Source organism: Phasianus colchicus, chromosome 13 (assembly GCF_987193195.1).
Source record: "Phasianus colchicus chromosome 13, bPhaCol1.hap1.1, whole genome shotgun sequence".
NCBI lineage: Eukaryota > Metazoa > Chordata > Aves > Galliformes > Phasianidae > Phasianus > Phasianus colchicus.
In genome coordinates, this window is record NC_143448.1 from 14,070,225 (window position 1) to 14,097,878 (window position 27,654).

A 27,654-nucleotide genomic window follows, 5' to 3' on the forward strand; every position below is an offset into this window, starting at 1 on the left:
TTCTCAGTCATTTGAATCTGACAACGGTTGCCTACCATTATTGAGTCTTTGAATTGTAATCTGACATTTAACCTAGCTGGAAATGTATTGCCTCATTTACTTTTTGTGTTCTCCCCCCTTCCATTTTCTTCTAAATAACCTTTTTCTTTAGATGATTTTCATGAAATTGCCACTAAAAAGAGTCCTGTTTGAGCTGCCTCATTTGAAAACTGTAAGATAGTGAAAGACATCTGAAGATGTCATTGTAACACATGAAAAACACTTCAGCTAGCATATAAACACTATCAAATAGAATTCAAACTGAAGTTATAAGCTAGGCTGAAATGATATTTTGTTAATAATTGTCAAATATTCCACAAATAGCACAATTCTAAATAGCACTATTCTGAGCGATGAGAGCAATGCATAACATACTGAATTTTTAAACAGAGCTGAACAAAATATAGAATTTCTATTCAGGAAATGTGGATATCTTGAAGTTCAATTTTGTTCAGAAGTGGAACAAATAACTTTAATACAAAAGGAAAATTCTAAATAGCAGCTTCAAAAAGTAATGTGCATTTCAAACTCAAAGTTTAGGCTTAAAATTGTTTTTTTTATTTTTTTATTATTTTGATGTCATATTCTGGTGAAAGAAGAGGCAGCATGAAAGATTTGCTACAAGAGCATCATCAGAGACTTAGCTATTTGGTACAGTAGAGAAGAAGCTGTTTTCAATAACATTATATAGGGTATAGTATTAATTTTCCACTGACAGATCATGAAACTGCAAATAAATATACAGAACATTAAAAGTGGATTATGTTGAATAAGTAATCAAATTTGATAAATCATTAGAAGCTTCCAACAAGGAATTTTAATGAGCATTATTGAGAAATTTTAATAAGCAATAAAATAGGAGAAGCTGAATTTCTCTGAAAAAGTATTTTCCAACAGGAGATTGTTTTGTTGGAAATATATTAAACCAATTCATTTGTTTATAATGTAAAAATTCTTTATATTCAGTCTCTTTCAAGCAGACAATGTATTGCAGTTACAAGATCCACTGTCATCTTTGGCAAATAATTTACTCAGTAATCCAGCTTCTAAAGCTAATGCATGTCCTATTGTGTTATCCAGTGATACAATGATGACCTACCTCTCATTTTCCTTGAGTCAACTAAGTTACAGATGAGACAATTCTACTCACAGAGAGTTTGCAGCTTGGCTGCAAACAGAGAGGGGAATTGTATATAAGACAGTATGAGAAAAGCAAAACTTTCACTTGGCACTTTGTCCTATATCATTTCTAGATATCCATTTTACTTTTAATCCATTTTTCTAAATGACTTTTTTTTTTTTTTAATTCTATTTCCTGTACATGAAAGAAAACTGTCTTTTCTGTGTGGGTTATCAAGATCTGAAATCCAAATATATAAGAGAACAGTACAGGAGTCAACAAGGTTGGTCTTTTATGCAGATGCTGCGTTGCCCAGTAGGGTCTCTGATCTAAGAGCGTGGGCAGGAAAGCAGAGAGAAGGCATTATATAATTTCTTTTAGGTGTGACTAGAAACAGACGACAATGTCTAAACGTTTTTCATTAAGATTAAGGAGGAAAGAAAAGCATGACAAAAAATCTTGGGCTATTTTTTCCCAGGATTGTTCTGGATAAGTACAGTTTCACATAGCTGCAAACCAGTGCATACCCAGCTACTCTGTTGGCTCAGGGCTATGCTTCCAGATACCACAGGGCCATTTCCTTGGCAAACTGTCACAAAAGATTCTTTTCTTGCTTTTCTTTCTTACTTTTTTCATGATAGCCCAAATTGAATACTTGCTTTGCCTTGTATCTGTCATGTTAGCTTTTTAGATAGTACATGTTATATTCTATACTCCAGTGGCCCGCTGTCCTTCTGTAAGAGTCTGCAAGGTTTATCAAGTGCCTCTAATGGTGGTGGCCTGAGGGAAAACGGTATAAAGTTTGCCTTTTACATTTCTTCTTCACTTTAAAAATATGGAAGATATTAATAGTACAAAGAACAGTTCCCCACTGCTTTGATCTCTACAACACTGCTGCTCTTTCAGCCTTCATATCACTACTGCTGCCATGTTACATTACTATTTTCATTATTGTTATTTCCAGCCCATAGTCCTTACTCTTTTCCCTGCTTTAACCCCAACCAGTCTTCCCTGGAGGAGACAGAATGGGGAGAGGACTGGATGTGCTGCAGCAGGATCCCTTGAGAGTTGTGAATGATTGAGGAGCTGTATCAAACCTCCTGGGAAATGTGGGTGGATTTATTTTCAAAGATAGTTGTTGATCAAAAAAGGGCATAAGCTGCTATCCCTTTCTGGAATAGCCTCAAAGGAAATGTGCCTTAGAGACATATTTCCTGCTTTCTTCAACTTTGCTACACGGCGGAGTAATTTGCTGTAAACCAAAGGCAGCAACAAATTACACTACCACAGATGCCAGGTCAGTTTGTCTGCCCATCATGTAAGATGGAAGAGAAAGCACAGCAATAACTCCTGTGGCTTCTCAGGGTATGCAGGAGTATTATGCTATAAAACTCACTGATCTTGCATACCCATGTTCTGTGTGGTTGACATTTGAGGTGAGGAAGAGAGGAATCTTAATTTTATTTGTCCCTGACTCAGCATGAAGTCAAAGTCATTATCCAGTTTGAAATGTCCAGTTTTAGTGACAGCTTACTAGAAGTTCTGCTGTTTTCTGCTTTCTTGAGTAAAAGAACAGCCAACTTGAAAACGTAGGCCTATTTTGAATTACTTCTGTTACTGTATGATTAACACTAATTCATGTATCATAAAAAGCATTACGTATGGTGCTTCTATTCGCAAGTGCTTACAGTTTACAGTAAATCACACAGTGAGATGTGAAGCTCCAGTTCTATGTAGGGTGTATGTGTCTTTGTGTACAGATTCACACCATTTGCAAACCGTATGACATCCTGGCATTAGACATATTATGCAAAGTCAATTATGAAGAAAAGTAGGTTTCTCTTGTTAATTAAATAAATCCATAAATAAATAAAATGCAGCAGTGGAACAAGCAGATCTTTCCATCCTTCCTAACTAAGATGTTATTTGGGGAAAAGAGCAGATAAATATAATAAAAAAGTAGAATATGTCTTCTCATTTAAAAATACTTTTTATATACAATGAACAACTTAAAATGTCGTCCCATTTCTTTATGGAATGCTGCACATCATTTCAGAGAAAATGGACAATGTTACCTAAAGAACAGAGTGCTTGATAGAATGCAGCAGCCATTGGGTCTGCCCAGGGTTTTGGACTTGCTCAGGTTATTGTCTGTAATGGTGGTAATCACGCCAGAAGAGCAAAGCTCCCAGAGATCCCTCAATAAATTGCATTGCAGTTAGGTGAAATTATTATTGTTTTGCAAGAAAATATATTTTTCACTGTCTATAGTGCAAGTAGTTGCACACACTCTGAAAGGTGAAAACAAAATTGTTTGCCGGTGGCTGACTGCTGAGAAGTCTTATCTAAAGAAAATGAAGTCGTGTCAGAGAGGTGAAGGACTCTCCCAAGCTATTAATTCATTTTGAATAATTCATTAGGTAACACTCTTAAACTCTGATAATCCCAGGTAAATCCCAGAGAGGGGTTTTGTGGTCCCTCAGCCATGCTCCTTATTCAAGGCATTGTGGTTTACATATTAAGAGGATGTGTGAGTGTTTTTTAAGAGATATTTATTCTGGAGCTTGTAATTAGTGCACAGTGTCTAATTCTGTGATGAGAGTGAATGTGTATGGTAATAGAATGCATTCTGTGTAGAATGGCAGTGGAAACTGATGCATGACTTCTGCTGATAAGTTAATGTGTCTTTTCCCATTTGAAAAGGGTACTATAGTTTTTGCTTGGCACCCACGACTCTGAAGTTAAATGCAATATTTGAGCCCAGCTGATAATACCCCTCTAAACTGGTGAGCAGAGCAGTCTCATCTATACCTGAAGTAAACTGATATATATCCAGAGAAATCAATCACTTTATATGCATTGTGAGCCAAGTGTTAGCAAAAATCTTACTGTGTAGCAATGAGGGGAGATCAGTTTTTCAAAATGCAAAATAGAGACATGAATACGAAAATATGTTTAACGTGAGGTGCCTTCCGAACTCAGGGAGATTAATATGCTACTACCATATTGCCCAAAAGTACTTACACTTTCTCCCTCTCATATCATTATGGGAAAACTAAATAACTTGCAGTCACTATTTTTCCTAACTTCTTATTGAAAATAAAATGGTCATTGAATTAAATTTAACAAATAGATCTTTTTTAAACTAAATTAATAAACTTCCTTATTTCTCAGCTATCTAAGTTCATAGCCTTTACTTAATGATGATGCACTTGATTAAGTAAAATGAAAGAAAAATGAAAGTTCTTTCACACATGAAAATGAATAATGAGTTTAGACTTAATCCAAAAGCAATTTAACTTTAAACATTCATATGAAATTAAATGAGCCATTGAATTTGCTATATAAGCAAGCATTAATCTTATCAATCTATGAAGACTGGAATGTTATACAGTGACTCATTAATTTCAAAGCCTAATACAAGGCCTGTTTAATGCCTGCAGTCTATTAAAAAGTCTGATCCTACAATATAACTGCTTTTTCATAAAAGTTTAAACCCCAATTCATATTTTTATTGCTTTGATCATTTAATAATCTGCTATGACAAGATTATGATTTTGAAAATCCCAGTTGTATGTTTCCTACATGTGAAAAACGTTTGCTCCAAGTTTGAACTTTAGCACAAAGTATTTATCTGAAAATTTAAGAATGTGAACAGTTGTGATATTGGTGGGCACATGTTTGCCTTAATAAAAGTTTAACAAACAATAAAGCAGACTTTCTCTTACCAAACATTATTTAGATTAGCAATCTTACCTGCATTCTGAATATCTTGTCCAGTACATTAGGGAGAGTTGTGGCATAAAAGAACCCCTTACTCAAAACATTTATAAAAGAAAAACACAGCTACTTTTCATGAGAGATGTTCTTAATGTTTTATTTTTACGTGTACTATGTTGACTGTAGCCTTCTGTGCAAGCGTAGATTTAGGACAGAAATTTTACTTACTTTAGATTTGTTCAGAACTGTACAAGTCATGCTGATTTGAAAAAAAAAAAAAAAAAAAAAAAAGTTACTGAAAACTGCCCTTTTCTCTTAATGAGATAATCCAATAACAGGATTTAATGGCACCACACATTAACTGCTGTCATGGAAGGTCATGGTTTCAAATTTCTGTTTCTAGTCAGTAGTTGCTCTTACTAAAACCAATCAGAGGGAAAGGTTGATATTTAAATATGTTTATGTTACTAAACAGGTGTTCATTTTTGACATACTATACCTAATTCCACCTAATTTTCACAAGTCTAAGGTCAATGAGAAATTGCTCTTCTCTAAATAAGGCAAAAGCAGTTGTGATATTGCTGTTAAATGTAAAAAATAATAAGTAGCTTGTTGTATATAATTTTCTTGCTATGTTCGTTGAGCATAAACTTTAGAAATATTTGCCAAATTCAAGCATTTTTATAATGCGTGGGGGTATCCTTCCATTGCCTCTATTACCTTCTTTGACTTTTATATCTTCTTGCAGAAGTCTGTGAAAAAAGCATCTAGTAGTACTGTATCCTTGTTCAAATAAGTGATTGTTATTGACTTTTAAAAGTCTCAACATTTGGTCCTGTGCGCTAATTAGGAATGCAAAGGCATGAGCAATTTATTCGTGCAAACTCATGAAGCTCATTGGAGCATTTCCCGATTTACACTGGAGAGTACACTCGAAGTCTGACCTGCTAAGTGGGAATACATTCCTTTCCAAATACATTTGTGAGCAGAACAAAGATGTCATATACTAAGGGACAGAAGGAAAAATGGAAAGGCTGCTAGCATATTTTTGTTTTGCTGTACTACAGTTTTAAGGAGAAGTAATGCTATACTCAAGTGATTACTCAAGCAGTAGTTGAACTCAAGTGCTTGCGTATGTAATAACAAAATCTTAGGAAAACTAAGAATATTCATGTCAGGATGATGCTGAAGAGACTTCAGTCATCTTTACTTCCTTATAGATAAGGGAAGTTTAGGTGAATGGAAACTGTTCTTCCAGCCATAGAAAAAAAAGATGTAATGGGTTTGTTCCTTTGAAAGTGTTCCTGGACAGTGAAGTGCAGTACCCTGCAGAGGAGAGGGAGGCATAAAGAACCTTAACTAGGGGAAGTAGCTGGAAGCCTTTAGGTTCTGTTAGCCCTCATCACCAGGGATGGCTCCAATCAGCTGTGCTGTCTCCTGTAATCTTAGCCAGGATTATGCTGGAAGCAATCTGAGTTGAAACCAACTGTCTGGCAGTAAATCTAAAAGGGACTTTTGCCTCTTATTTCCAAGAGGTGGCATATCAGGAACTAACTGATCTGGAAGTTTCTCCTGAGATTTTTTAAGTGTTTATTGAAAATTGTTTTTGAAATTTTATTGAAAAGTACATTTTCATCATACCTAAATGCTTTTTAAGACTTTTAATGTTGTTGATTCTATGAATCATGTGTTGGTAAAGCACTTTCTGATTTATCCTGCTTTTGTATTTTCTAACAAAATATTTTATTTTTTTCCTTATAAATGTAATTTTTCCTTGCAACAGGGGCTCTTGTTTAAAAAGTATTTCTATTTTGTATTCTATATTAAAGTATAGTTGCAGCCAAATGAAACATTTTGATTTTTGTTGAAATAAAATCTGCCAGTAGCTGACTTGAGACAGTATTTTGATTTGTTATGGTTGGAATTTTCTTTCATGGAGAATTTTGAAGTGATAGGATTTACTATCTGATGGGTATAAAAACAGTTTGGAAATTACAAAATCTTTAGAAAAATGAAAATGCCATTCTTGTCACAGCTCTGGTGCTTTCTGAGTTGTTCCCTATTTGCTTGCCACATGATAAAAATAGGATGAGAACATTTGCCATATATAAATGCTGAATGCAAGTGGAGCAGATTTCCTTCATGCAATTCTACTTTAATTAATATTGTAATAATAATAATATGAGGCATCAACATCCTCATCATTAGTGAGAACTGTCACAATTTGTTCAAATTAACTAAAAGCCTGACAATGTAGCAAAATTAAAGAAAGAAAAATAAAAGCTGCCTAAACCATCTTGACTATGTTTATCTTCAGAAAAACTCTAATGTAAAAACAATGGCAGGATGTAGTGTTGGATTTTGTTTTAGGCATTTGGGTACAGATTCTGAACTCAGACCCTTGGTGTAATACAGGTCACTAGGAACTGATTATATTCTCATCTCACTTTGATGATTGTAAATGGAGAGTAGTAACATATAGCCAGCAGGTGATAAGTGAAAAAGAAATCTTATATTTAGGTTTGGATTCAAGATTTTGATTTTGAATCTGCAAAAATATCTTGGTCTAGAATTTCTGTTTTGGGTAGTGGCATCATTCCTTTTGGTACTGCAAGTTCCCAAAACAAATACCAGATCTGTGTGTTATTCTCATCTGTCTAAGGTAGACTGGTATTACTACAGTCTGAATCTATATTACTGCAGTCCAAATCTATATCTATGTATCTGAATCTATATACTTAATCTGCAAAAATGCCACCTTCTCAAGAACAGATTATATCAGCGAGGCTATGCAATGAATCCTGCTTTCTGGAGGAGTTGTGCAGTTTGCCTGTGGCATTGAGCTGAGTCTTTTACATACAGAAGAACTATAAACATATTAAAAACTTGCAGTTTTATCATTTTATAATATTTCAGCTCCCAGAAAACTGAGTGTAGTTCAAGCAGTACATCTCTCAGGATTGTAACCCCAAGGCTTTACTATTCATTTACTTGTTCTTTGTCAGCTTTTTCTGCTTCAGGGGTGGGTAGGCTATTGGGTAGGCTACTTGGTTTGTATCCTCTTGTTCTGAAAAAGATTGAAAGCAGAGCTGAAAGCCCAAACCCTGTTCTCCCCAGAGCTGGGAGCTCCTCCGCAGAGTGACTTGGTGGTGCCTCCTCTGCATCTCAAAGAATGAAGCAAAGAGACTTTTGGGGAGGGACTGTAGGAGGACATCTGCTCCAGCCTCTAAGTTCAGACCAGGACTGCTGGAAAACACCCTATGGAGTGTCCTGTTACAGCACTTAATTATCCTTGTTATTATGATTTTTGTCCTATCTGGTCAGAATAGTTTATGAACATTTCAGCTATGTTGTACTGTTTCCAGAACTATGTCAGTAACTAAGAAGTGCCTCAAAATACGAGTCACAAACAATGAAACAGTCTTCCCTACTACCACCTGTAGGATTCTGAATAGTAATACTTGCCAGGAAAAAAGTACCATCACATCACATCACCAAAGCCAAGTTCAGGACCTAGTCTGTCATTTTCAGACTCCAAGACATCAGTCACAGCCCACCTACATTTCTTCATTGTGAATGATGTTAAAGGGAGGTGATTCTTTTCCCTCATGAATTGAACTGCTACATAAACTATGGAAGCAGGATAAGTAGCTAATAGAACTTGTTCTTCAACAGATGCCACAGCAAGAAAACATTTTAAAATTTGTTTTTATGGTTCTATTAGGATTTATCTGTTAAAACAATAATTTTCAAACACATTCCTATTACTTTCTGTAAAAGTATTTGCATAGCATATAAATTTGGTAGGTCGATTTTGGGAGTTTGCTCTGCTGTACAAACAAATAAGTAATAAAAAAATGAATGTTTTAGGAAAGTACTAAAATGAGAGATTTTTCTAAATAATTGATTTCTAAACCAATAATTGAACTCATCTAATAATTAGTTTAAATACAAGAGGTAAGGCTCAGTTACTGTCTATGCTAGTAGATAATATAAAAAGCTTAATAGAAGATGATCTTTCTAACAGGAAAGTGAGAATTATAAGCACTAAAACCCAGCATGGGATGATTATCATGAGACAATAATATCCTTGGGTATTATGCTATTCAGCAGCTGAGTGCTACCCATAAATATACCTGTTTCATAATAACCACACCCCTACAAGTTGCATGATTGATACTGAGGTATCATTTCTTTTTTTTTAGGTTTACATAGAGATTTGTCATCTTAGTAAATTGCTTTGGGCTGGAGTATTGTAGCCATGAGATACTGGAGTTCTATCTAAGAGATGCTGATTGCTTTGTTTCTGATGGGTGATATTTAGATCAACAAACCCATTTTCAAGGAAGTAATATGGTGGTGAGCATCACAGTGGGATAAAATGAATCAATCCCTTTTGAAGAATGAGCAATAAATCAGAGTTAGAACTGTGCTAGTGCTGATGCTGTCTCTCATCTCATTTCATTAGTTATATAAAAACTACAAATAAGGAGGCATTTTTTTCTTATTTTAGTTCCCAAACTATAGCACAACTAGCAGATACAAAAACCTATCATGACTTTCTAGGATGCATAGAGAAATATGAAGACCTTTTAAGAGAAGTATAGTATTGACATTACCCTCGTGTACATCACCTGTCATCCTTTTCTCTTTTATTTATTATGTTTTGTCCCATCTGACCTACCTCTTTCAATGTTACACTATTCTTCATATTCACAAAACACTCTAGGCTCTCCCTTCATGTGCATTTGCCTAAGGAAGTGATGGCAAGGAACAGATTGTACATTTTATTTTTTACATGGTAAGGACTAGACTGAAATATTTAGCTTTGCAAAGAGTTTCTTCTAAGAAAAGTGATTCTTCAATCTGAGTACAGATTATTCAGACTTTTAACCTGGTCATCCTTTCAGTACTAAAAGAAAGGACATGTACATTATTTTCAGTAAAAGTCACCCAAGGCAAGGTGGAGACACAGCTTACTTTAATAGCAGACAAGTGATGTGTAGCTTGTGAAGAGACATTTCATGATTTTTGCTTGAGGTGTTTTTTTTTTCTTGGATGAAGTACTACTAGCAGTCCAGAAATTTGTCTTCTTTCTCTTAAACTAGAGCCAGTGCTTAAGGCAGACCCAAACCATAGATATAGTCCTAGACATTACAGGACAAGGTTGCTGAATCACTTCTGCAATCACAATTATTTGGGGCAACACTATTTCCCAGATTACTGCATAAAGGACTAAAATAAGCTGCTTTAAGAATATTCTCTTTATTCCATGATACTATTTTTTCTTCCAGTGAGAATCTGACCTGCCAGATACCTAACATCTGCAACTAGGGCACAAAATTCCAACAGTATTATGTCACAATAGGTATAATTACAACTGAGTGCAAGTACCTGCTGTCACTTTTTTTGCTTTGTGCATGTTAATTGGTTAACCTACTCATGGCTGGCTAAATTGATCAACAGGTGCACTGAAATACTTAGTAGCCTATTTTAAAAATGGTCTTTGTTGATACAACATCAGTAACTCAGCTATTCTTAGGAAAAAAATATATATATATATGTATAAGAAAACACAAAGCATAAATTCTTACTGGGATTTCTTCTGGAATAACAAAGTGTATTGTCTGATACATCAATTATTTTTCCAGAAAAGCCTGCTTCTAAGAAGAGAAAGTATTATTAAGTACAAACAAACAGAATTTCTTATAATTCTTTTTTACTTACTCAAGAACAGTGTTTTGATCAGAGATGAAATATAGACAAAATGTATCTCCTTCCAAATATTCTTTTTTTATCTTCTAGAAGATTTATTTTACTGTTAATTAAAAAATTATACAGTAATGGCTATCAACTCAGATGTAAATTAGCAAATTCCCCACTAAGCACGTTCATGTTTTAAACTAAAGAAATTCAGAAGTTCATTAACGATATGTTTTTGGTGCTGGTTTAAAGAGTTTGGGAAGATTAGATGGCCACCATCCTAGTGCACATATAAAACTATGTTTTAGTAATACATAATCTTTTTTGGTTATGTAATTCATTGTTATATATGATCTTAGAATGAAAAATACAGGAAGCATTTTATAGTTTATCAAAATGATATACAGTATGTTAACTAGTTATGTGGAAAATTATTTACGGTGGACCACTTCCAGCTTTCATTGTATATCCATAAAATCCACAACATTATCTTAATGAAAGTTTAATTAGAAATAGGGGAGCTGATGGTGTTGTCACTCTAGTAGAATCAGTGGTGTGCACGGGTGTGTAATGCTGGGAGTAGCATCTGGCCAATATCTCACATGTATGACTTCAGTCACTGTCTCCCAACCTGAACTTTTGAAGCTATGCTTGTAATTTTACCACTGTTGAAAAATGTCTGTTATATACAAAAATATGCTGGGGAGGGAAAACACTTGAAAATTGTCTCCAGGTCTTTACTGCTCTTTCTATTATTATTTGCTGTTCTGTCATTTTCTAAACTTCACATTTCCAAGTTCTTCCCATCTGTTACCAGTTTCAGCTAGCATCCTATACCTACAGCAAATACCAACTGAACTGTTCAGAGTATTACCCCAGGAATAATGGTCACCTCAAAAAGTGCTGTCCTTTCTCATTATATAGAACTTACTCAAGCTCAAGTACATATTCAATTCCATGGCCTGTTTAAATTCTTAAGGGTAGCATTTAATGATGTTAATTTCATTTCTATTTTAAAGGATAAAAAGTTAACAGAAAAATAAACTAAATAAATGTTATACACAAAAATGACTCACTATGCAATTTGAGTAAATGTTCCAGCTGTCAATTTTATTAACATCAATGAAAAAATGTATATTCTGGATAAGGGTGATAGACATAAGTGACTTAATGGGGACTCTGGGAAGTCACATTTGCACTCTGGGGTTGCTACACTGATGGAATATGTTCATTTCCAGCTGGGGGAAAAAAAAAAAAAAAAGTAGAAAAAAATAAAGGGAAACAAAAAAAAAGTTCAGGTTTTTAGGACAATACATTTGTTCTGTCTACATGTAGACAATCTGTCAGCTTGGAAATTACACAGCTGTGAACAAAGGCAGCAATTTCTCAACAGTGACATTCACCTGTAGTCTTCCAGAAATTTACCCCAAGCACACACTTTAAAAGAAAGCAGTGGTACATTGTTCAAACACTCTTTGCATTCCTCTGACAAACATTGTATCATATTTAATGGCAAAATACACATGTAAACATGTACAAAAGATTGTCAGCTGCTCTCTTTGTTTAACAATTAGGTAGTTTGTATTTGTCAGGGCTTTCTGCCACAATCTTCAATCATACCTATCCCACCTTGCCAGTTCTAACTTAGTGGTGTGCATGGGCTAGATAATAGGAGCCATGGGAGTGACTATATGAAGCCAGGAAATCAAAGGCAGATGTTAAATACAAATTGTAATCAAATGGAGGTTACAAAGGAGTGAGATTCTGTATTTCTATTTGAAGACAGGAGTCAAATACAGGGTGTGGTAGAGACACTATCTTCATCAGGTCTCACTGTCATCAGCTACCCTGTGTTTAATCCTTTCCATGAAGCTTTAGTTTCAGCTGGGATGGAGTAGTTTTCTTCAGAGTGTCTGGTGTGATGCTATGTTTCTGACTCTAGGAGAAAAACAGTGTCGATAACACACTGATGTGCTGTGAAGTTTGTTGCTGCTAAGCAGTGTTATACAGAGCCAAGACCATTCTCAACATAGGGCCCAAAGAGCTGGGAGGAAACAAAACAGCTGACTTAAACAGGCCAGAGGGATATTTCATACTGTATGATGCCATGTGGAAGGAGTTTTGAAGGGGATAGGAGTTCATCTCTCTTCTGTTCCACTGCTCAGAGTGCTGGCTGCGCACTGGTCAGCGGATGGTGAGCAGTTACTTGCACACTTGTTATATACGTGCACATATATATGCATATGTATTGTCAGAACTGTTATCCTTTTCCTTTATTTATCTTAGTAAATAGCTTTCTCTTATCCTACAAGTCTACTTTTTTTCTTGTTTTCCTTCCCAATTCTCTCCCCTATCCCACTGGGAACTGGGGAGTGAGCAGACAACTGTGTGGTGCTCAGTCGCCTGCCAGGTTAAACATCAACGCATGCTCATCAGTGATATTCTTCTGTTGTAAAATCACCTCTGAAGGTGCAATCACATCTAATGATCCTTTGCAAAGGACAGAAAGCTCTGAACTGCCCACCAACAGCTTTGGTCTTGCAATTTCCCTGATGACACCTTCCTGACAGATGGTCGTAGTAGCACTTTCTGATTTGCTTATGTCATCTTCCTTGTGAAACTCTAATCAGCCAGTCAAACTACAAAATATTCCATGTTTCATAGCTGAAAAGGTTAGAGAGAGTGTACATTCTTCAGATGGGTCCCAAAATCTTTCTGCTAAGACTTGTGTAGTCTGGCAAAAGAGATTCCAGGAGTCAGTTCTATTCAGGAGCAACACGTATACCCTTACTGCTTTCCAGGTGGGCTTTTACAAGCCATGCTGTATACTGGCTACTTACGCAGATTTCATTTCTAAGCACATTTCTTGAGTTGCATGGGTTGACAGGAGGCTTTACCTACTCGTAACCCAGTGTCCAACTTGGCATTTGTTAATTTGCTGGTTTGTTTTCCTTTGTTCTAATACTGCTGTATTTGCAGCAGGTTATTTAGAATCATATTCCTATGAAATTTTCTAGTTTATTTCAGCAAAGGGTCATAGCTGAACTGACTTAGCTGACTTTTTACTCGGTGATTGAATTAGTGAGGTCTTCAAAGCGCTGGTTTAAAGGCCAACAAAGTCAATAAAAAGATGGCATTACATGTAAACAAGACAAACAGTGAACTGCGCAAACCAAAATATTATTAAAGCTTTGTATGTTTTAGTGTTATAAACACCTGTTATGTTTACTATATTTCTGGGAATTCTAATTGAGCCTGAGAAAGCTGGATTAAACAGCAACAGCTTTTTGGCTGAAGTACATTAAAAATGTAGGAGTTTTGCTTAACCTGAAGAGTTAGCCTTAATGTTGAACAAAAGGGCTTGGTTTTAAAAGCATGAAAATAAAAGAAAAATAAATTATGACTGTCAGCTGTATTTACCAAGTATAATGCCACTTGGGCACTATGTAATAGAAGAAAGCCTAAGATGTTCTACATGTGTAGGACTATAAAAACAAGATTATTGTTGTTTCATAGCATTACATTGCACCCAGAACTTGAATTAGTGCTCCTTTAGTGGTAATAAAAAGAAATTGTAAATCGAATTGGTTTTGGTAATATGAATGTTGCCTATAAAGCACTTTTCTTCTATTAAAACACTTACTAAACAAATGAAAGGAAAATGCTTTTCCAGAACGACCATAGCAGGAATTCACTAGGAATACACTAGCTTTGCCAAAATGCAGTTTAGAAATTCCTGTTCTGAATCTATCTTGATACTCCACAAGTCTAGCTCCATTTACTTCAGTGGAAGCATCTTGGGCTTTTCTCCTTATACAAATCCGAAATCAAGTGAGAGAGAATTTTAGATCTTTATTCAAAGCTGTTTGAAGTCAGTGAGATTCCACCCCTTAACATAAAGCAACCCAAATAATTTCAAAATTGATTTTAATGCCAGTTACAACAAATATATGCCTACTTAAGTTCATTGTTTTCAGATACATTACTGAGAATAAGCTAAGTATTACTGTTAAAAAGCCTTTTCATCAGAAAACTTTACATCAAACTCAACAATACAGTAAAAAGATTTTCATCAGTTGTAAATACATCAGGCCACATGTGGAGGGAGGTTTAACACTGACCCGGCTCCAGGAGAAGCTGGGTAAAGCTAATGCTTTGCGTTTTTCCAGCTTCTGTAAACAGCACATGCACATGTAATCTTGATTCTTTGGGCAACCACGTGTCTTATCTTTCTAAACCTTTTGTAGCTTTTCTAGTTAAGAATCTGTAGATAATGAGGTAGGTAACATTTTCCTTTATGTATGAATGTTCTTCCTTGTAATTTGATGAAGGTAAACATTAGGTTGACCTAAGAGAAAAGGATGACACCTTCATGACCTCTTCTCCATCTGCCAGTATAACTTCTCTTGATTTTAGAAGCTTTTGTTGCACAGGCATCTTGGGATATAGATGACGTATATAGAGACGTATTGCTCTCTATTGAATGCCAATTAGTGGTACTGGTATTTAAATAATATATATTCAAATTTTTAAAATTTCAAATGTGTCATGCTGGTGATTCAAGATTTACCAGGCAGATAGTTTAAAGAAATTACTTTGTATGCAGTGATTCATTTAAATTATAAGCACCCATTACTCTATATTTCATTTTTAACAAGATCTTCATCCACTCAGAGAAATACCAGACAGCTCAGGTTGCAAAAATGATTCATCTGGCATATGCAAAGATGGACTCAGTGCAGTTGGGGATTCATAATCAGAGCAGAAACATATTAAGGGTAGGTGTCATATTCCTTGATGTTTGCAAAAACTGTCAGAAGCCTGCATGCATTATGGGCTCTTTTTTTGTTACATTACAGTCTTGCAATTCCCAAAGTAATTTATGTGCATATACAGGACTGGTTCCTGAGCTCTTTACTCAGGTAAGCCTTGTGGATTTCAGCAGAAGCTTACCTAAATAAGGGCTTCCAGACTCAATCACTGAAAATGAAAGGAAAAATTATATGGATTTAATATCTTTTACAGTAAATAATTACTGAGTGTATTCAGTGTTAAAGACATTGTTTTTGAACTGTATGCACCACTGGAATATCAAAACAGGATCTGGCCAAGCAATATTTGTGGTACCTTAGCATTTCTATTCATATGCACTACAGAGATAAGCGGTATAGCTTCCATTTCTTTGCTTTCCCAATCTTTATGCTAACATCTAAGAAGAGCTTCACTCAGAAGGCACTGAGACGAAAGGTATTTGTTTTAATCTTTGATAATATGGTCCTTTATGTTGTAGGTTTAAGGGAGTCTAAAGCATTAAAGGAAGATTTTGAAAAGTATTCAACCTCCAAGTAGTGTTACTGGGCTCCTGGTGGGGTTTTCAAAAGTTCAGAGAAGCTTAGCACTCAATGGTTTTGACAGAAAGCCTGTCTTCACTGTTTTCTTACTCTTTCCAAGAGCCACGTTCATCCCTGCAGCTTCCAGTTGATGGTAGGGAAGGTTCTGTACTTTCTCCACTGGGACAGATGAAGGAATAGAGTGTACTGACCACAAGAAATTCCTGCTGCAAGTTTAGCACCACCTAATAACCTGCAGGATTAATCCTGTGTCAAGATTCAGGTTAAATAGCTAGCTCATTGTCTCAGCTATTGTACCAATAATAGTTATTGGTTTTAAAAAAAAAAAAAAAAAAAGCAGAATTTGCATTATATTTTCAGTTGTCACAGAGAAGGATCAGGGCCAAAATTAATATGTGCCTCCTTTGTCTGGAGTGGCAGTGTTAGAAGAGTGGCCACAAAAGCAATAGTAACCAAATTGTTTGTTTGTTTTTTTTCTTAAGTGGTTAGTGTATGATTTAAATACCCCAGAGCACAAATCTTTAAAATTCTGATACTGACTAAGTTCTGGCCTAATATTCTCAGTCATAGTTGTTCTTGTTAATATAGGTCCTGGTTTTCCTGCCAATGCTTTCGATGTAGCTGTCAAGCCATATACTCATCCATGTATATCAGTGTTCAAGTTAATGCACTATGTCAATTTTCGTTAGCTGAGGATGATTTTTCATAAGTAAAAGGTTATCTAGTCTTTTAATTGCTTCAAAAACCTCCTAGGAGAGAATTAACAACAAACTCATACGGTATCCTGCTACCCTTGGGCAAAGCTTCCCCTTCCTCACTCTTCAGTTTGCTGTTCAGCTATGTGCAATCTGGCCTTAAACTGGCAGTGCAATCCTCATTTTTCCAAAATGGAGGACTTTTGAAATCAGCAGCTTCTGTCTATGTAGACAGTAACAGACATGATCTATAAATATCACTTAGGCTCTCTTTTAAAACACATCTATTTTCAGCTGCTATACAAAGAACTGCATGTCACCATTCTTTTGGTGCCTGCCAGGAGTTCAGCATTACCTACACAGACAGAAAGCAAGGAGGCAATGTGAACTCATGGCAGCTGTCTTGTGTACGTCTATGTTCTACTTCCAGTAGGAAGTATTTCCAGAGCTGAACACACATTTCATGCAAAAACTCCACAAAGAAATAGGAATTCAGCAACAGTGAAGGAGAACCAGATGTGTTTTCTGCTCAGGATGTATTTAAGATGCAGGTAGAAGTGCAGTATTAAGATACTCAATTAGGTTTGAAAAGCCTGTGAGTCAGATACTAGAAACTAGTTTAGACTGCAACGCATGGTTTTTCTAAAGGGTAAATGAATCCTGTAAGGAAGATAACATATGTACCTTTGCATCACATAGCAGCCACAGTGTGAATGTGTACATTTCCCATGACAAGAATTGTTACCTCCTTCTGTGATTTGTATGAATGTAAATGACAGAAGAAGCATACTGTAAACTTACAGATCTACTGGTATTTCTACCTGTCTACATCTCTCTCTTTCTTCTCACTCCCTCTCCTACAGAAGTAACTCCACAAAAAACGTATGCAGTCTCTCAGAAGAGCTGTAGTGTAATTTCATTGTTTTACAATTATTAACGCACTAGGCAATGACTGATTTATGCTTGAGAATGATGCAGAACAGTCAGAAAGTACATGCCTGAAAAATTCAGATGGTATTCAGATTTTGGTAGGTATGAGTCCCTATTTAGATCCATACTGAATTGATTCAAGATATGTCCAAAGCACGTACATAATTCATTCAGCTGCTGAGTGACTTGTCAGTTTTTATTCTCGGTCAATATATCAGGAATAATGATATTCAATGCATAAGATTAAAACACGATAAATGGTATTTAATGATAGTTTAAAAAAATGTGGATACAGCTTTGATTCCAATCTGTTCTGTTCTAGTTTTTGGCAATAAAATGTTATTGCAGCTTAGGATTCCTCTTTTGAAACAAATATCCTTATTCATCTTCACTTCTATTGGCAGCACCAAGAACAAATTCAGTGGCTAATGCAAAAAGTTCATTAAAATTAGGTTATTTAAAAATCTACTAGATAGAAGTATATATTAGAAAATCAGTCCCTTGTCAAAGCCTTTTGTTGAAAACCACCATGCCACAGCAATTCCAGAGTCACCTACAGCAGGTAGTGCTGCTGCACATCTGACACAGCTGGCTCCATACCAGTCCTTCTTGTCACTTGGCAGAGGAGACATTTTTTGGTATCTGAGTTCAGTTACAAGACAGAGAGTCTTAGACTCCACAAAATCCTGGACAGGTGGTAATCTTTTGGGGTTTGCCATAGGTTAAATAGTAAAAGGACTGCATTAAAATGTCATGTGTCCACTGTCTGCCTCTGAGCCTGCCCAGAAATTTTCTCAGCAGACTGAGGACATTCAGGCTTGATCAAAGAAACAGATATAATTTCATAGTGTAGGCAGAAATTCTCAAAAATCCATATAGCTTTGTGCATGAACATCTAGGAATGCTTAATGATCCATTTATGATTCTTCCAGTCTGATTCAGTTTGGTTTGGCAGAAGATTTTGCTCACTTCTGTTACTGAATACCTACTCTCCATATTACACTTTGTGGGACATCTGTTAACATGATTGCTAGTAAGATCTGTTCTTTTTTCATTGTCAGTTTTTCAGGGAAATGTTGGATGCTTGAAAATTATTTTTTTAAGTCGTTCTAAGGAAGTACAAATAATGTGAAATCTATCAGACGAGGAAATAAAAATGAGTGAAGGGAGGTGAAACTAAATGTGTTCACAGGAGGTTTTATTTTTCTTGCAAATAAAAGTGACAGCTAGGAAGGGAATAGCTCTGGGACGTGATCCTTACAGGCTGTGTGTGCAACACCTGTGCGTACATGAGCACACAGACATCATCTTGAGCAGCCTGAATAAAGACCAGGCTGATCTGCAGCCTCTATGATAGACTGACTTCAGTGTGTGCTATTTATAAACCATTCTTTCATTCTCAACAATGCTTTGGCTGGAGCCAGAAAGGACAGAACTACTAGCAGACTGGCCCCTTGCCTAGTGTGCTGTGACTGACACGTAATCTGTCACTCCCCATCATCTGTGGGGTGGTGATAGGAAAATAATGCTCCTCAGTTTGCCTTAGATCACACATTACTCTCCTGAATACAGCTCCCTAAAGCTGTGAAATGGCCTTTAGAAAGTGTCTTTGTTCATTTTTTATATAGGAGAATGGGAATAAATGATAAACAGGCTGGAGGGAAGGAAAGCAAAACACACATTAGAGACCTGATGAGAGAAATCGGCTATGACTGAGATTTCAGCGTGATCCGATGACCTTTTTGTGAAGAATACCCGTGGTACATATCAGAGCCTTATAGGGTGCAAGAGCTGGGCTATGTACTGACTGGGTCACTAGCTGTGAATGGTGTTTCCCAAGCTTTAACTCTGATTTAACCAGTCATGCTCAGTAAATTGCTGCGAAATCAGTCTCCTTCTATTTCCCAGCTCTCTAGAATAAAACACCAAGTGTTCTCTCTAGCAAACATGTGGCATTACAGGGTCCCACTTTCATCTGATGACTTGGGAGTTGCAGTAGTACAAAGACTGTAACTGTAGTGTAATGTAATAAATGAAATAACTGTACCTTAGTTCCACAGACCAATCACTAAACTTAGAATTTCTGAATGAGTTAAAGATCATAGTTCTTTTAAGAAAAAAAAAGGACACTATTTTTTTTCCATACTTTTTTTATGACGTTTACATTCATTTTATGCTCTGAAAACTCTCTAAGATTTACAGAGATAACTGATTAACCTTCTTCTGCCTCGGTCCTCCAGCACCCTCAGGTCTTGGGCACCAGTCCTTGTTCCATGGATTGCAGGCAGTGAAGTTGCTGATGCTCTTTGCAGTATTATAATGTTCTCCCTGAGGTCTAACCTTGCTGCCTCAAATGACATTTATGTAAATTGTCACCAGAAGTTTAGGGCACATCTCTTTTCTTCTTTAATAACATGTCATACTGATGTGGCTTTGTTTGTATTTCATAAAGAGATGCTTGATTAAAGAGGCCAAAATTAATTTAGATTGATATTCACTGGACTTTTTGTAGTGACATTGAAGTATGACTCCCCCATATTTTGCATTTTAATTTGCTTTTTGATAAACTTTCCAACTCCACAGTCTTAGTGACCCTCCTTAAGGCTTGCCAGACAAATTACTGAATATAGTCCTTCAGTCTTTCTACCACCTCTCACCCGCAGTGAGTTGGTATGTTACAGGGTGAAAATATGTAAAGATGCCCTATTTGCACCAATCTGCTAAAGCAAATGCACTGTAGGTGCTAACTCCCTTCTTCCCTTTACAAACACAGCTGCCTTGCCATGGACTGTGATGGAAGCAAAATCAAGACAATTCCCATTTTATTCATGCAGATAAATGCTGTGTCTACTGAAAACCTATCTCAATTAATCATGTTTTATTCTACTTATCCTCTGAGCTGCTTTCACATTCCTTACTGTTCTCCTTGTGCAGTTAGGAAATATATTTTATCTCAGATTTCTACTGGCACAGACATCAAAGCACTGACCCATGAAGCCCAACGTAGCAGGTTGTTTCTTTTGTATCACAATAAAATACCCTAATTTATTCTCAGTTTACCTACTAGCATAGAAGAAAATACAAAGGCTAAAGCTACCTGGGTGCTGTCCAAAAATGTGACCGATTTTACTCAGGTCAGTATTTAGAAGCAGTGCTTCAGATACTGTTATTTTATGGTCAACGTCTCCATAACCCTGCACAGAGCTGTAGTATCTCAGATGGTAAAAACAACTTCCAAGATAATCAACACCTTGTCATAAAAGCAGAGCTTCACAGAGTGGCCAAGAAAAGAATAAATTCCACATCAAAGCTGTTTTGAATTATCAAAAATATTCTGTAGAAATAAAGTACCCTTAGAATAGAGTCCTGAACATTTTTGAAAATAATTTATCTTATTTATTTTTCTAGAAACCTTGAATTGCTGCTGTTCACTGATGGAGGAGGCAGTACTTCACTATAAGCTTGAGCTTATGTGTCTTTTTCTTTTCTCTGCATTCAAGAGAATCCTAGATGCTTGCTAAAATTAATATTTTATCTGTTCCCTTAGTTTTAATGGCCAGTCTGTCCTTCATGCCATCAGTCCTTTCAAATTCTTGCATTCCCATATTCCTCCAGGAGCCCCCAAGTACTCTTTTCACTACCATTATCACATGACCAGATTGGATGGGGCCCTGGGCAACCTGGTCTAGTATTAAATGGGGAGGTTGGTGGCCCTGCCTGTGCCTGCAAGTTTGGAGATTCTGATCCTGTGAGGTAAAAGGACATATTCTTTTGCTCTGAACGAAGAGATGGCTGCAGTAATTCATAATGGCAGAACTGATCTTGGAGAGTGTGAAAATAACTAGTTTGAATAATTTGAAGATAATGTTCCGGTAGCTAGCATGCATGAGTATGCAGCATTTAATCCATTATTTGCAGGATAAATCAAATAACTTGTTGGATATTTCAGTGTAAAAGTCTTTCATGTACAGCTCTTCACGTGTAGCTCTTAGCACTTCTTATGGATTATCTGAGACTGTTACCACTTCTGAGTAAGGTGAATGCTGGAAATTCTTACACTACTGAGCTCATATATAACAGGAATAGGGTCAGCTAAGTTACTGTAGAAGGTTCCTTGTGAAAGAGAAATGCTGGTTGTAGATTCAGGATGAAAAAGAAGCTACCCACATATTATAATATTATAGATTTTTTCAAGCTCCCTTCATTTAAAGAAAAAGACAAAGTCCAGAACTTTCTAGAGTCATCAAGGCAAAGACCCACCTATTGTCACTAGAACCCAGGGTTAGGATGGAGCTGCTTCTAATGGAGGATGGTTTTCTTTCAAGTCCAGAAGAATAAATTTGGAATTTGATGTTCTTTTGGAAATGGAATAGGAGGAAGTGATTTTGCTTACAGATCTATGTAGCAAGTGCTGACCTGCTTATTCAGGACTTTACTTTTCTACATTCTACATTTTTCTCTCTGCATATAGTTAACCTTTCATATCCACAAGAGAGCAGCTGTACCTACCATGGAACACAGCTTTTCTCACCCTGGGATTTGTTCCCATGGATATCACAGGACATGATTCCTCCTGATATACAGCTCTCAGCAAGGACCACCCACATTCTCCATTTGGGTGATGCATCATCATTCACTTTGACAATTTCATCATAATCACATGGGCTGAAAGCAAATATAACTCTTTTGGTGTCAGAATTTGAACTATGTCACACCTGCAGCCACAGATATAATTTAGTTTTTTGCAGTTGTAGGTCTGAACGACAGATTCACAGCACTCTCTCACAAGGATCTAACTGGATGTGCTGCTGAAGCATTGTGAACAACAGTCTGTCATACTCTATTATTTCCTGATGGGAATGTTTTAATTGCATATTTCATATTTATGACCCTATAAAGAATAATTTTAATTTGACGTTAACAGCTGAATATGATTGTCTGAAAGACAAAAGCAGCAATGACAAATAGTGATATAAATCAAACCAACTGATTTTCAATTTCTAATTAAAGATGACACTGAAAGCTCAAGATAAGAGACATATGGAGACAAACACATTTCTTTGCAAGGGAAACCAAAACCATATGGGGAAAAAGTGCAAAGATATCAAGCTAAAATCTGAACTTCTTGGCATCTGAAATGTCAGTAAAGGGAATCCTAAACTGATCATCTTCCTATAAAAATCATTTATTGGTCTCTATCACAAGACAATGAGTAAGATGTGAGACATCTCAAGCTGTTCAGAACAACTGGGAATTGATTGTAAGTAACCTAGGAAGCAATTGTTTTACCAGTTGAGACCATAAGACAGATGGCATGAATATATTTAAAGATGGGGACAAAGCTGATGTGACACCCAGCTGGATTCCTGAAATGAACAATGTGAGTCACAGATTTGTTGTCGGATGAAAAGAACTTAATTCAGAAAAAAAAAGGTGCCAGTGGAGCCAGTGGTCTCCAGATGCTGTGGATAGGGAAGATAGACTGCTACTCCTAGAATCAGCCCCACCATCTGCAGTCCCAATAATCAAAACTTTTAACTACTCCCTCTGTGCAAATAAGCCTTGAAATAGGTATGGCTTTCATCACAATACAAAAGGTCTTTAAAATATTCACAGAGGACCAATAAGAGACAACCTAGCTACGGGCTGCTGATGCAACTGTTATATTCTAGGCCATTTCACAAGTCAAATATTGGGAATTGCCTTATTAAAGTGCTAGTGAATGTAGAGAAATGTTAAAGGTTTTTAGAGGCTTTAAATGATCTTGCATAATATTGCAGTCTTACCTTGCCTGTTTGTAAGGAGCTTATACAACCTCAGAGCCTTATTTCTCTTGCACTTCAGCATAAAACTATTTGCAATATTGAGATTCACTTTTGCTGTGTTTATTGTATTATCAACTGTTATCAAATGTGAGATGGAAGATGAAATGGTTAGCTCTCCTCCTTGTTTGCTAGACAGGAAACAACTCTGTAACCCAATGTCTCAGTTCCTTGCTCTTAACGTTCCTTTCTCTCTAAGGGCCTTTATTTTTTGCTTTAATGACAGTTTAGCCTGCAGCTTTAAAAATGAGTTAACTTCACATTTAGATTAGCTCCCATAAACCTGATTTTTAAAGGGATCCGATTATCTTCCTTCTTTATAAACATGATTTTGTTATGATAACTGAGGATGCAGATTTTGCCAATTGAATGTCCAAAGACGTAAGAAAAAGAGGACCAGAACAGAACGCATGGACTGTAAGAAGACACTGAACATAGGCTGTGATTTTGTTTAGTTCAGTGTGAAGCCATTAACTGAAAGGCAGACATATTCTTCAGAAGGCAGAAGTAACACCATTGCTGTAGGAAAAGGGCCAGCTGTTTTCAGCACTGTTGTGTGAACGATGCCTTGCACAGTGCAGCACGCCATCAGGCTTTTCCAGTGTCTAGCTGTGGTTGTCATGAGTTTGTCTGCTGACAATCAAAGGGATTTAGTCTGGGCCAGGATACTGGGCTAAAGATAGAGGTAACTCAAAACTGTCATGTAGGAGGCAGGAAATCAAATGGATCCAGTTGCCTTAACTACTATGAGTAGCAAGAGAGGGTAAGAAACTGTAGTAAAACTTTATCCTTCACCAATGTATGATTTTTAATAAACCCTAAAGATATATTTCTACATAACTATAGCATATTTTTCAGTAGTGTACTCTGAAGCAGCCTTTATGATAGAGGAGTGAAAACTGGATGCTTTCTGTATTTGCTCTATTTTGCCAAAGGCAGGGTTCTGCTGTAGGAAAGTAACCATCTTAAAATGGAACACTTAACTGAATGCAAATTTAGCATTAGGCTATTTTACATCTTAGCTCTACAGTGCTGACCCAAGTCCTGTGTTTGTTCACATTCCAGTTTCCTTAATGACATACTGTGGGACATTGTAAGAGATACATATAGCTTTTCTTCTTTCTCATCAGCAGCATTGTTTGAAACTGGTCTCTGTTGCAAAAAAAAATGGCCTATATTCTACCACTTCATGAGATTGCGACATTGTATTTGTAAACAATTAATGGCATTCAAGGCATGAAATATAGCACAATTACTATGGCTAATTACTTACAAGTATCAACAGCAAACATTCTTAAACAAGCACTCCAACAGAGCTCAGGGCACTTTTAGAAGAGGGAATGAAGAAGGAAAAGTTAAGTAGAAGTTATCCATTACTTTTATTATGTGCTAAAAAAGGGTTTCTATTTATTGCTCAAGCAGTTAAGCAGACTGGCGTCACTTCACTTGTAAGATGACAAGTTCATAGCCTGAGGTAGAAAGTCTGCATCATACCATTCTGTTATATCTTACCAGAATAGTCTTAATGACCTGGCATCCCAGATAAAACACATCCAACTCTCTTTTTACTCATTTTAGTTCTCAGCAATTCCAGGGTCAATGTTATGTAATCTGATGGGTGAATAAGCATCTGTGAAAGAGTTTGATATGTGTCATCCTCAGTGTGGCTGGAATCAATCTCTGCCAGCTCCTCCTGGGGCATTACAGTAGAGTAATCCAGTAAATCTAAGTCACACTCATGGCTAACAACTTCTAAAGATGAGAAAAACAACCTCTTTTTGTTTTCTGAAAACCTAGGTGTGGTGGGGAGGGGGCAGTGATTGCCCTGGATGTGATAATGGCAATTATTTGAGGGTGTTAGGTGTTACTTCTAAGCTGACAGATCTCTGGAAGCATTGAGGTTAGGGCTTTGAAGATGGTTTTCATAAGAAAAAGGCACTTCAATCATCCAGGCCTTTTTTTTCTTTGCAAGATGAAATCCAGATGAAGTCCCAGATGAAGGCACATCATGTTAATGTAATTACAGAGAAATAAGGACTTGCAAGGGATTGTGTCAGATGTTTTAGAAATCACACTGAAGGAGTGAGAACAGGAGAGGTTAACATTTCCTTGTACTATTCTACATTAAAACCCAACAGAATCAGAAGAGAGTGACATTATTCAGTATGCCAAATAGTATTATATTTCCACAGACCCATCACGGCAAGATAAATCCTGAAAGCCAGTACAGATGAGGAAGGTACAAATCTCCCTAGGACCTTTTTTTAAATCTGGGTAAATTCTGTGCTTTTAAATTCTGTCATGATTAGGAATATAATTCATATTTTTTTTTACAATTTTGTAAATTCTTGTACAAATTAATTTACATTTATTACTTATTGACGCTTTTTTCCCCAGTTAGAACTGACTTAGTAAAAATAACTAGCAATATTGCAACGGAGGGGAAGCAGGTTAAGTGCTGTTGTTACAAATAGTACAAATAGTATAAACCATTACCTGAGTCCAGTGCAAAGAGTCCACTGATCTTTTTGTTTGTAACAATTCAAGAGAGCACTTAGACGTGTATTTAACTTCTATAGATTTATGTGTTTTAAGCACAGGCTTACTTAGATGCCTGAAATTTTGCCTACAGCTGTCACAGCATTCTGGATGGAGAATTAGTGAAATACATGCTCATACAAGAATTAAAAAGAAAAAGAAAAAGAGAACTGAAAATTAAAACTTTTAATGCTTTAAACTAGCATGCAAAGAAAGACCCTACATTTTGTGAAATAAATTCAGGCTATAGGATGAGGACATAAACTGTGCTAACTGCCCAGATTAAGCATGAATATATCAGATACAAACTGTTCCTTCCAGTTTATTAGGAGATGAGGGTTGAATTGAGAATCTGCATTGCTGAAAACAAAAGTTTAGAAGGCAGAAACTGGAAACTTTGTTGAGAGATGCTGAGACTGTAGTGAGTCAGTTTGTAATGGGAGAATACTGGGAGATCCTGGAGGACTGTGCATAGAAGCTACAGAGGGCTGGATGTGAACCAGGGACTGAAACTCTGAAGAGCTGCCAGCAAAAATAAATCAAAAGCAAAAGACAACCATTCTTGTTGGAGCCTTTCATTAAAATATTGGCAGCTGCTGATGCATAACAAAAGCTCTGCTTGTGCTGTTAGATATTAGAGTTGAAAACCAAGGAGGCAAATGTTCTCTTCAATTGCAGTGCAGGAGTAAATGGCTCCCAGCCAACACAAAACACCTAAAAAAGAAAAATTTCAACAATGCTTTGTTAAATTATGCTAAAATTATATTTCTCCATTTTATCAAGCAGCTATCCTTCCCTGTTTCTAGACTATTTGCATGGATTTTTGTGCCTTTTAAACATTCCCTTTTTAGCTTTTATTCTAAAATTGTTGTCTAGCTTCCTGTATAGCTTGTAGGAACCCTCTCTGCTATAATGATAACTTACTATGTGAAACTGGTGGTAACTGCAGTGTGGAAACAGGGTGGGCTTGGCACCTACAGCAGGAATTCAGCCTCTTCATTTTGCTTGAAATACAGGGAAATGTTAAGTTTATTTAATGACCTTTACTGGCCTTATTATTTGCAGATGTCTTTTAAGTGTAATCTTAACACTGGTATTCTTAGCTTTCCAATGTATGGCTTTGGGAATTTACAATATGCCTCTGATATTTTATATTCTCAAGTATTTGGCACAGATGAGTCTGGATTTATCTCTGTGTGATTTTTCATCAGGAAGTAACAGAAGGTTATAAAATAAAATAAAAACTAACATGGATTTTTCAAGATGAAAAATACTTCTCTTAACAAAATTATAGGAAAATGTAAAGAGTTAGTTTTATTTTAGACATTACTAATTCTTGCATTATGGTTTTATGAGATCATTTCCTGCCCTGACCTGTTAAGGAAACAGAATGTGAAAGCCTTCTCATACATATTCTCTGCTCCTATTGTATTAGATCTCCAAATCATGGTAGCTTATTTTTCAGACAGACAAGGACCTCCTCCATGTCAGCAGAATACATTTCCATTTTATTTTGCTTCTCGGCAGTATGGGAAAAAATCAGTTTTACAGTGATGTCAGCTAGGTTGTACCAGGGGAGGAGGACTGGCAGCAGCTAGTAAGACTGTGGCAAGTAAGCAGGGAAGAGAACTGGGAATGTTGCCCGTAAGGTTTAGGGACTTTATGTCAGGAAATCTGGAGGATAGAGGTCTTTCAGAATAGCTGTGACTAGCGGAAAGTAGTTGAAAGGGGTCCTC

The 27,654-nt window shown here is 36.4% G+C and overlaps 1 long non-coding RNA gene across 4 annotated transcripts in view; it reads left to right on the forward strand.

The window, feature by feature from the left end:
* LOC149916170 (uncharacterized) overlaps positions 1–27,654 on the forward strand; it is a 201,436-nt gene that overhangs the window by 109,493 nt on the left and 64,289 nt on the right. The gene's annotated exons all lie outside the window — the stretch shown is intronic.